Source organism: Malania oleifera, chromosome 10, assembly GCF_029873635.1.
Source record: "Malania oleifera isolate guangnan ecotype guangnan chromosome 10, ASM2987363v1, whole genome shotgun sequence".
In the NCBI taxonomy this organism is placed as follows: Eukaryota; Viridiplantae; Streptophyta; class Magnoliopsida; order Santalales; family Ximeniaceae; genus Malania; species Malania oleifera.
Genome location: NC_080426.1, coordinates 39,981,588 through 39,992,542, shown reverse-complemented (window position 1 = coordinate 39,992,542; position 10,955 = coordinate 39,981,588). Strand labels below are relative to the sequence as shown.

Below are 10,955 nucleotides of genomic sequence, written 5' to 3'. Positions count from 1 at the left end.
AAGAAACATACTTAAGCAACTTATCTCCTATACGAACCTATACTATACTAACTCAAAATTAATTACCTTCCCTAACCGTACCCTATATCCAGTTCTGTCATCAAGACATATGACCCGACAATAGTTTACTATGGTTTTCCTAAAATCGTCACCCTAGGAAAAACATAAAAACCACCACGGAAGTCCTGTACCCAGACATAGAACAAACTCCAAATCCTTTTCCTATACTCTGGTATTGCTTCTGCTACACTCTAAAGTCTACAGAACCTAACAACCTAAGCTCTGATACCAAACTATAACGACCTGCTTAATTTCATTTTTTCTTTCAAAATGCTCTGATACCAAATTGAATCCTCAACCTAAGCAGCAAGAAGTATAAATCATATAAACATAACCATAAATCATTTTATACAATACCCGAGTTCTGAAATGTTTCCCAAAATATACAAATATAACGGTATCCCCAAAATAATACCCTCAACTAGCTAGGGTTATACAAAAATACTCCCACAATACTCACTTTACTGTCAAGGCAGTACTGAAGCCTTTCTATCTGCCAGTCTGGTCTGCTCGCCTACTTGGATCACTGGAAAAATGATTCAACACTAGGATGAGCCAACGTTCAGTAAGATGAAATATGCTATTACTAGTGTGTGGCAATTGAGCTACAATATCATAAAAACCCGTTTTCATATAAACATGTATAATTGAATATGTAAATGCAGTATAAGTAATAAAATTCACCCCCTTTTCATATTGCTTAACATAATAGTATTATAAGTTGCTATTCAAGATACTTCTATTATACGTAAGTATGTTCCCTGTTTCTATAAATCTGTACGTACGTAATAGTAATTGAAAATTTTTCCTATAGATAACTGTGTGTCATGATTTAACCCCTCATGACAGGGTTGTGCAGCCCGTAGGCAGGATTTACCCTCACTGGCCAATCAGGAATAAATCACTATACTTCATCTGTTTGATTTGCCCACCTCAACCCATATCTGATGGGGAGCTTGTCCACGTCAAGGGTAGGGTGATCGACCTACTACCACGTATTATCTAAATAGGTGGTTGCACTCATAACATAAATATCTGTAGCTATGGTACCGTGCTCTGTAACTGCATAGTCTAATAGGGTCTGATACCATACAATATATCTCTATATACCACTATCTGATTTACCATGATTCTGAAATAATTGTAATAACCATGATACTAAATAAACTATAACTGTAATACATACGTCATGGTACTGAGAACTGTATAATCATAACACTGATAACTGCATAATCATTGTACTGGAATTCGTATAATCATGGTACTAAGATTCGTATAATTATGGTACTAAGATTCATATAATCATGATACTGAAATTCATAAAATCATGGTACTGAAATTCGTAAAATATATCTCATACTATATACATATTCTCAAGCCACACCACGCTTTAATACATAATATTCATAATTTAATAAACTGTATAATATTTTAAAATTAACTAGCCTAGCATATTTCCTTTACCTGACTACTAGAAAGCCCCTATGGTTTACTAGCCTAACACCCGCAGGGCCTTCTACATAACACCCTGAAAACAACATTTTTCAGAATAGAATATCACTATTTCTTCGCCTACATCATTTCCTATAACTGTCAGAAGGCCAAAAATAGGATAAAAGACCTTACCCTGAATTTGGAATGAAATCCAATTTCATTTTACCAATGATCCGCTTCGGCAGACTTATAGAGAACTTCGCCAAGAGTGCCGTGGTGACTTTGGATTGTCGATCCGGCGACTGGTGGGGCCGAAATCGAAGAGAGAATTAAGAGAATCCGTAGGAGAGAGAGAGAGAGAGGAGACTGAAATTTGAATAAAAATCCAAGTTTTCTCTATTTATAGGCCCAGATTCGTCGACAAGACACATCACCTCATCGATGAGTCCTTCAGTAAATTCGTCGACGAACCCCTGTATTCATTGACGAAATTCAGAGTAGCCCAAATCCGTCTCTCGGTATTTTCTCATCGACGAGACATATCTTCGTCGACAAATTTCCTTATGCAATCGTCGACGAACCCCTGTATTCGTCGACGAGTTTCCTTATGCACTCGTTGGCGAACCCCTGTATTCGTCTACTGCCTCCTTTTGTTTTTGTTTCCATTTATCTCCCTCATCTTTATTTAAATAATATTATTCTTTGGGTCTCTACACCACCACTACCACAAGAACCCGAATTTCCTCTACAAGAACCATAAATACATTTAACTTCAACCAACCTATTGGAGGCTTTTCTCAGACTACTTTTCGAGGAGTTCTAAACTTCGGAATTTTTATTTTAACTTGAAACTCTTCCAATAAATTCTTATCTATAGAGGGTAGAGAACCCTTCACACATTCTGCAATTTTTTCGAGCCAAAACCTCACAGATAACCAAACTGCATTCCCCGAATCATACTTATCTTTCATGCGGGCTTTACAACATCCAAGCCATAGTCTCCAAGAAATTATAGTAGGTAACGAACCAATGATTGTAACTTTTGGGGTTGATTTTTGGCACATGTAAACCATCTACTAATTTTCACCCTCCATAGTTTAGCATCAAAATTTAGAATCCCCAAGATAGACGATGCTCTTTTTCATACCATACTTGCGATGGATCCCGAACTCTGAACATGATCGAGAGACTCCTCTTTTTTATCCACACAACAGTTGCAGCATGAGACCATATCAAATCCTAGTTCTGCACTCTCCCATCTACACGAAGACATTAGAACATGACTTTCCACATACACAACAATATTTTCTTAGGAAGTAGTTTAAGCCAGACCCACTTTATCCATGGGCACTACTCTTCTTTAATTCTTATCACCTCCCAAGCCGAGGCGATTGAAGATTTTCCATTTATGGAAAGCTTCCAAATAAACACATCAGACCCCGCTTTGTTCTTTATAGATGATAAAAAAATCTCATTCGTTTTGGAAACCCCTACCAATTCTTTTAGCATATCAGTATCCCAATTCTCATACTCCCAGCCATCTTGAATCTTTAACTCAGGATGATGAACCGTGTAAGAACACTCAACAAGGGGACCACTACTCAACCACTTGTCAAACCAAAAATAAGTTTTTCCTTCTCTAACCTTCACATAAAGATTCTCATAAACCTCTAGAAAAACCTTTAAGATTGTCTTCCAAAACCGAGAGCCCACAGGAGTAGAATTATTTAAAGCCATGTGACCTGATTTAACATATTTAGACTTAAAGAAGTGGGTCTTAAGATTATCTAACGTCATAAGTCTCCAAGCAAACCTCATGTGAATAGATCTTTGAACGTCATTAAGGTCCTTTACGCCACCACCCCCTTCATCTAAGGGTTTACAAACCTTTGACCAAGCACATCATTTCATTTTCGCCCTACCATTACTCTCCCCCTCTAGAGAAAAGAAGAGAGAATGAAATTAATATTTCTGATCACCACCAAAGGAACTGGAGAACCACTAGCGTATGTGTCACCATGCATGATAAAACATGTCGAATAAGGATGAGACGACCTCCTTGAGACAGCAACCTCATCTTCCAACTCGCCACCTTATTTCAAATTTTTGAGACCCGATGTTCAAGCATTCTAGCTGTAAGGCATCCAGAAATCAAAGGTGCCCCAAGGTACATTGTTGGAAATTTTTCTTCCGCAAAACCTATCAATCGAAATAGCCCCCTTGTTTTGGAAATGTTGATCTTATTGGACAAAAAGAGAGCTGATTTTTCCTTGTTGATTAATTGGCCAAACCAACTTTTATACAAATCCACTGTCTTCAAAAGTATCTTTAAAGATCTCATTTCTCCTTTAGCAAAGACAAGCAAGTCATCTACATATAATAAATGGGTAATTAAAGGAGCTTCCTTTGGAAGATAAAAATTTCAAATCATGCCTTCCTCAATTTATTTATTTTTAATAATCTAGAAAGAATCTCTTTCATCAAAATAAATAAATATGGAGATAGTGGATCACCTTGCCGAAGGCCCCGTTGGAACTTGAAAAAACCCCTATACGTACCATTCATCATGATTGAAAACCATGGGATCTTAATACATTTTTCTATTAAGTTACAAACTTGACTAGAAAAGCCAAAACCCTTCAAGACCCAAATAAAAAATCTCTAGCCAACCCGATCATAAACCTTTGCCATATCCACTTGTAATACTACATTTCCCACTTTACTCTTTCTTTTTATTGAGTGAACCATTTTCTGCGCTAGAGTGATATTTTCAAAAATACTTCTACTGGGGAGAAAAGCTCCTTGCTCTGGAAAGATAATTCTATTCAGACATCACGTCAATCGACCTACAATAATCTTTGAAAAAAAATTTGTAGGCGACAAAACACATGGTAATTGGTCTAAACTTTTCAAAGCTTCTTGGATCCTTCATTTTAGGGATATTAACAAAACAAGAAGAAGTGAAAAATCTGGGGAGAGGCACTACACTAAAAAATTCCTTGGCAACTTGGAACAAATCATCTTTAACAAAGTCCCAACAAGATTTTTAAAATCCTAAACCAAAACCATCAGATCCTGGACTACTATCTTTTGGGATAGAATTTAGAGCTATTTTAAGCTCCATTTCCGAAAGATCTTTGACCAATTTATCATTTTCTTCGTTTGATATCTCCTTAGAAATAAGCTAGCTTAAATAAGGTAATGCTCTAGTAGATTGTTTAGAGAGTGTTGACCTTGTTGGTCACACCCAGTTTTGATTATGACAAATACTCTTGGTACTTATGGTTGTACTGAGAATTGCATGCAGGTTCATCTTGTGCGCACTTTAGGACTGAAAGACATATCATGATGGCGTGAGGTGTTCATGCCAAAGAATGAAGATATATATGTTGTATTTTGTATTCACTTGATTATCCCTTCATTCTGGAATGTAATTTATTATGAACTGTGTGCGTGTATGACTTGTAATAATTTGCATCATGCATGGTAGGTAGGTATGCTCAAAACGACCATAGTTGGACTTTAGGTACCTACATAGACCTTAGGGATTTTTCCCGTTAGGATAGAAAGTCCTTAGGTCTCTAAACAAATGTACAAAAAGTCCCTATTATCATCTTCATATCAAGGGAATTACAATTGGTTAAAATTGGATTGAAAATTGAAAAGGTTGAGAGGGTTCGAGCGACTGAACCAATGCCGTGTAAAGCGGCTCGAGCGACCGAACAAGTCAACATGTTGACTTAGCTTCGGGCGACCGAACCTCTTTTGAACGTATCTTCCTCGGGCACCTGAATGCTCTTCAGAGCACTTTTCAACTACTCGGGCGACCGTATGTTTACGTTTAAATAGAGGCTCGGGCGACCGAACTGCCTGGTTCGGTTAACCAAACTCAGCTTCTGGCACCGGAACCTCGAACATTTGACTACTGACTTTGTTTCAGCCAACCGGTCCTCAACTCGGGCGACCGAACTGCCTGGTTCGGTTAACCGAACTCAGCTTCGGGCACCGGAACCTCGGACATTTGACTACTGACTTTGTTTCAGCCAACCGGTCCTCAACTCGGGCACCTGAACCTCTTAAAATTGAATTTTTGACTGTGTTTGTTCGGCCACTTGAACCTCAGGCCGGGCACTCGAACCTTGCAGGTTAAAATAATTTTTACTGATTTTTAAATAGGGTAAACTAGGTTATTTTTCTTAATGATATTTTAAACAATTCTAATTATACCCATTGTATCCCCAACGGTCAAAAAAATCCTCCTTGCCTATATATACCAGTTCATTTGTCTTAATTAACAAACTTGATTAGGGTAAAAATTCTCTCAACTCTCAAAACACTAAAAACCCTATATTAGCCAAATATTTCTTGCAAACACTCATATACTCCTCATTCTCTTTCTCTAAGTATTGTGAGTATTTCTTTAAGGCTATTGTACTTAAACTTCTCTAGCTAATACTCTTTCTTGATATATTGATTAATTGATTTTACTTGAGAGTATAACCTATAAAGTTCTTCCACCGATTTCATTTGATAAATCTAGTGTGGAAAGACTTTGAGGGTTTTTGGTTCTTGCATTATTATTACAAGTTATCTAAACCTAGATTTTGTGTGCAAAATTCTTTTCTCAAAAAGTTAGTCTTTCAAACAACTCCATTGTACTTTATACATTGAAATATCCTATTGTGTTTGTTTGATTTATCTTACTTAACATATTTGAAACCCTGATCTGATATTATTTGTGAGATAGAAGGGAACAAGGGTCACTAGAGGGAGCCCATGAAGGGTAAGGATGAAAACCAAGTGTGCACGACGAGAAAGTCAGGTTCATAGTTTGAGTTGAAAATCTGGTTTGTGGTTTTGGAACATTTTTTGTGGTTGCGAATATGTTTTGGGCTATGTAGTAGATTTAGGTTATATTAGGTTATATATACTAATATTATTTTATTAGTATTCTTATTATTTTTAAAAAATCAAACTGGAAAGACACAAACAATCATTAATTTACAAAATAAATCCCTAAATTCAAAATATATGAGTTGAAATCAAATTTTAAAGGTCACGAGACACACCTCTTCATCGGAATAAGTGGTGCGGTGGCTGCGGCACTGCGATCAGGCGACTGGCGGTCTGCCGCCTTTGTTGAGCGGGGGTAGTTGTAGGCCTACTGTGCAGTAGACGAAGATCGACGAAGACACGAGGTTGCGAACAACAAACAGCCAAAGTGGAAAACTCTTCGGTGATTACTGGTGAAGCTTCAACCCTTAAAACCGTGAAGGCGAAGGCGAAGGCGATCTGGAGTGTGGAGTCCGGTGAAGCCTCAAAATTAACTCCTTCTACTTACTTCAAAATCATTCTAAAACAAAAATCAAATATGCAATAGTTAGTTAAATATCTTAGGTCATTTTTTTTATCTTTATTTTCTATTTATCATTACTATAACATAAATGTTGTTACCTCGGTCCTTGCAACTATAAAATCCTCCAGTCTGACCAGTCCCATATCCTTTGGTTTTTTTTAACTTCTGATTTTAATTTTTAATAAAAACAAATATCTAAACACAGAGCACACACATCGTTTTATATATATATATATATATATATATATATATATATATAGGGGTGAGCAAACGGTCGGTTCAATGAAATTCGATTAATTAACTGAATTAATTTAAAATTTCGATTAATCATTTCTATTAATCAAATCGACCGAAGAAGGGGTATTAACCGAACCTCACCGACCGAATTTAACTGAAAATATTTAAAACTAATTATTAAAAAAAAATTTTAGGTAAAACATTTTTTTTTTCCCTTGCCGAGGGAAAAAAAAATCCATGTTCCATTAAAAGAGCTCAGGGAAACCCATTACAGAACTCAAAACAGAGTGTTCTGATCTGAAAAGAAAACTGGATGTTTCCGAAATGCGAAGATTTACATGTCAAAACCCAACTTCATCATATGCTATTAACGTCATGGTTCAACACAAACGAACAAGATCGGGAAAGCCCCTATCCCTATTGCCTATCTTGCCAGAAAACCTAACGCAAAACCCCTAAAACTCCTGAGATACGGTTCCAATCTCGCCCTTTCCCTTCCCATGCTTCTTCGGCAACAGATTCTGATGAATGTTCGGCAAAACTCCACCATTTGCAATCGTAACCGACCCCAAAAGCTTGCTAAACTCGTCATCATTCCTCACTGCTAGCTGTATGTGCCTCGGAACAATCCTGGTCTTCTTATTGTCCCTCGCAGCGTTCCCAGCGAGCTCCAAAACCTCAGCAGCGAGGTATTCGAGAACCGCGGAGAGGTAGACGGGCGAACCGGAGCCGACCCTCTGAGCGTACCGACCGAGTTTCAGACTTTCAGGTACCGGGCGACTCGGCCGACGGGAAACTGTAGACCGGCTTTCTGAGACCTTGAGACGGTCTTGGAAGACTTGGTTCGGCCTCGGCCACCCTTGGATGAAGCTTGGACATCCATGGCTGTCTGGTTCGGAGAGATTCGAAGTTGATAGAGAATCAAAATTAAACAGAAATTTGGAGGGAGCAGTGTCGAATGATGGTGGTGAAGCTTAATTATTTAACATATATTAATTTATATTTTAAATTTAATTAATTATTAAATTGGTTAATCGGTTAATCGAATTTTTATTTCCTATTCACCGAACCGAAAACCGATTCACCGAATTTTGGTGAAGCTTAACCGAACTGACCGAACCGATTTTTTTATCCGAACCGAACTGACCAATTTATGTTGGTTAAATCAGTTAATTTGGGTTTCCCTGAATTATGCTCGCCTCTATATATATATATATATATATATATATATATATATATATATATATATATATATCTATGTGTGTGTGCACGCGCGCGTATGTGTATGTATAGAAGCAACTCATGTACATTGTCGCGACGTCCTGTGAGTGAGGGTGCCCCGGGGTGGCGAAATAAAAATAAATTTTGAATTTTCGGGCAAAATGTTATAATGAAGTCATTACTAACCTTTTAGTGTAGTTATAACACTTGGTTACTACCCAATTAAGGGTAGAATTGGTCTGTGTTACCAAAGTAGGGATCGAGAGTTCGGTTACGCAAGGGGAAGGTATTAGCATCTCTGACGCATCCATTCTAAAAATGATACCTAATTAATTGAAAATTATCTCACCAATTAAATTTAATAAGTCTTTAAAATTACTCCCTTTCGTGAATTCATGAAATGCACATGTAAAGAAATAAATCACACAAAAATGTACAATATATATATATATATATATATATATATATTCCATCAGAACTGGGGGTAAGGCTTAAAAAGCCCGTACCTTTTTTGTTACAATCATAAGGATGGAAAAACGGAAAAATATGTTTTTACAAAAATAGCTCCTAGGTCTTTTAAAATTTGTAGGATTTTTCTAAGTAAGGAAAAATATATTTTGAAGGAAACTTGGGAGGTTTTTGTTTTTGAATTTCTTTGGGATGAAGAAGTGAGCAAAAACATTCCTTACAATATGAGTATTAAACGATAATTACGAAAACCCTTAAACATTAGATATTGAATAAGTACATCATATGATAAAAATCCTACCATATCATTTAATATTTACAACAATAACAACAAAAGTTCAAACTTTAAATATTAAAACGGCAAAAATTCAACAATAATAATAATAATCATTTGGCAATAAATACAACAAATATGTTATAATGAAGATCAACATTTAAAACAAATATTCTAGCATTAGAGATCATACAACACGAATATTAATTACAATACAACAATAACAACAAGAAAATATGAATATTAACTATTGAAGTAAATAAAAATTTAAACACATATATTTCATGGCAATAATAAAAAAATAATTTATAACAATAAATAATAAATAAAAAGAAAAATCATAAACACTATAAAACAATACTAAGCAAGTAATGATAATAAAAGGAAATAGAAAACAACCAACACATGCATGTGTGAGAGTGTGGCATGCATGTGAGGAGCTAACCACGAGTTGTCGCCGAAACTGGTGATGCTGGGTGGCCGAAGATGGAGAGATGGGAGATGCTGAGGGTGGAGGCGGCAATGGTGATAATAATGGTGGTGTTTGCCGACGAGAGAGTGAGACAAGGGAGATGTCGAAGGTGAGGAGCATGAACGACGGTGTGAGCGACAACAACGAATGGTGGTTTGATGATGGAGGAGAGTCTGTTGGCAGAGGTCTGATGGAATTGGTCGCGAATAGAGTTCGCGGCTATCTGGTAGCATCGTTAATGCCGGGGCTGCTGTGTGTGTTCTGCTGCTATGCGTGTGAGCTCCTCGTTGGAGCGTCGCCCGGGCTGGGCGTGATATGGTGTGATCGTGGCTGCGATGGTGATGGGATGGGGATTTGCTGGTTCGACTTAACACCGGTGCGGAGATGGAGGAACAAGGGCAAGAGAGACATGAAAGAAAATTTTTTTTTCTTATGAATAACAGCCAACCGATCTTCGATTATCATGAACTTCACGTTAATAATTTTATGCAGAAAAATAAACAAATCATAAACTATAAACTTTACATACCAAAATCAGCAATATCAAACCTATCAAGAAGAACACCCGGAAAAATCAAAGAAATTGTTTCTCCCATTTTTCTTCCTTCACCAGATCTATCGAATCTCCCGATTATTAAAGAAATAGAGGCAAAAAGAGGACAATTCATTTCTTCCTATCTTTTCTTTGCAGCTAACATCACATACAGTTAGAACATATAAGAAGTTACAATACAACTAACTCTTTTGAGTTTTTCCTTTCTTTCTCTCTTAGCTCTATTTTCTTTCTTTAGCCTAATGTTAGCATACCTTTTCAGCTACTCCCCACAATAGTAGCTAATTTATGTATAGAAATTTCTTCAAACTTCCACTATTAATTTATCATATTAAATATACTAACCCTTTAGTTAACCCTTATAACCATTCATATCCTTATTATATGGGACATATACCCTTCATGTGAGATCCATATCATTCATGTGGGACATATCCTTTGGGATATAAATCCTACATTCTCCCACTTGACCCATATGAATGATATTAATATGGATTAAAAAATAACCATAATGTGTACAAAACATTAGTTGGGTTATACTTTTCAATGAGATTACCATAATATCATAATTAAGCAACCCATTAGCATGAGTCATGGCGGTAAATATCATTAGAGCGGCATCTTCCCTTCTATGTACGACAATACTAATAAACTACTTAACCATGATCCATAATAGGAAGTTACCATATTGTCCCTGTAATGCCTTTGTCAGGGACCATATCTATTTAACAGTAAATCATCTCTATAATCACGTGATTGATGGTGAACATAAATAATGTTTAAAAACACTTTTATTGATATCATTATACATGCTATAGAACAAACTATAAAGATCCACTGTCATACATCAAGGATTACAACAAAGACCTATGTGATCAGC

The 10,955-nt window shown here is 36.5% G+C and overlaps 1 pseudogene; it reads right to left on the bottom strand.

Annotated features, from left to right (window-relative positions):
• Window positions 1-7,515: 7,515 nt before the first annotated feature.
• Window positions 7,516-7,970, bottom strand: LOC131166969 (histone H2AX-like; annotated as a pseudogene).
• Window positions 7,971-10,955: the final 2,985 nt, after the last annotated feature.